This window comes from Mesoplodon bidens (genome assembly GCF_964165515.1).
Source record: "Mesoplodon bidens genome assembly, chromosome: 20".
NCBI classification, from domain to species: Eukaryota; Metazoa; Chordata; class Mammalia; order Artiodactyla; family Ziphiidae; genus Mesoplodon; species Mesoplodon bidens.
In genome coordinates, this window is record NC_138181.1 from 26807643 (window position 1) to 26808940 (window position 1298).

The 1298-nt window shown below is 35.4% G+C and overlaps 1 pseudogene across 1 annotated transcript; it reads left to right on the top strand.

Moving 5' to 3' along the window:
* Positions 1–490: 490 nt before the first annotated feature.
* Positions 491–851, top strand: LOC308608168 (large ribosomal subunit protein eL33-like; annotated as a pseudogene). The gene has a single exon. The product of its transcript is annotated as a large ribosomal subunit protein eL33-like (transcript).
* The last annotated feature ends 447 nt before the right edge of the window (positions 852–1298 follow it).

A 1298-nucleotide genomic window follows, 5' to 3' on the forward strand; every position in this document is an offset into this window, starting at 1 on the left:
CAGCAATTCCACTTCTAGAATTTATCCAAAAGAATTGAAATCAGGATCCAAAAAGTTTTAGTACCCCTATGTTCATTGCAGCACTATTCACAATATTTCCAAGTTGTGGAGACAATTAAAAGTCCATTAACAGATGACTGTGTAAAGAAACTATGGAATATACAACTAATGGAATATTATTTAGCCTTAAAAAAAGACAGGAATTCTGCAATACATGACCATATGAATGAAGCTTACGGACAAACTAAGTGAAATAAGCCAGTTACAGAAGACAGGTATGGCTTGATTCCATTTGTATGAGGTATCTATGAATAAGCTCTAAATAGGTGCTGTACAATATTGTACCTATAGTCAACAATAACATATTGTACATTTAAAAAATTTTAAGGGGTAGATCTCATGTTAAATGTTATTTCCATAATAAAATTTTAAATTTAAATTAAATAAATACTTTTCTTTTTCAACCATCTTGGACCCTGTGGAGGCCTGCTGGGAGCAGGACTTCTAAAACAACAAATATGTCTGGAAGGCTGTGGTCCAAGGCCATTCTTGCTGGCTATAAGCAGTGTCTATGGAACCAGAGGGAGCACACAGCTCTCCTGAAAATTGAAGGTGTATATGCTTGAGATGAAACTGAATTCTATCTAGGCAAGAGATGTGCTTATGTGTACAAAGCAAAGAACAACACAGTAACTCCTGGTGGAAAACCTAACAAAACCAGAGTAATCTGGGGAAAGATAACTCATGCTCATGGAAACAGTGGCATGGTTCATGCCAAATTCTGAAGCAACCTTCCCACTAAGGCCACTGGACACAGAATTCGTGTGATGCTGTACCCTTCAAAGATTTAAACTTACTGAAAAATAAATAAAAGGGTGGATTTGTTCCCTTGTAAAAAATAAAATAAAATAAAAAATAGAACCATTCTGATCTCAGTGTCTAGCATAGGACCGTACTGATTGAATACAAGGTAATAAATATTTGATGAATAAGAAAAAATTTTTAAAAACCAATCAAGAGATTTATTTATCACCTATCCCAATAGAGATATGAGAGGGAAATTTTTCTCTTTTTAACTGGCAGTGTGGTTGTGTAAGGGAGAAAGAGTAGTGAAGGAAAAAGTTAATTTAGGATGTTTAAAATAGGCCAAGAGTTGCCCCCTGAAAAGTGTACACAATTGTCACAATTTGGCTTTAGAGTCCACAACCACCTATAAAAATTAATAAAAAGACATCTTAATTAAAACAGAGTCTGGAAGCCAGAGGGGGCGCTCTCCACCCTACAAGGATTGCAGATCC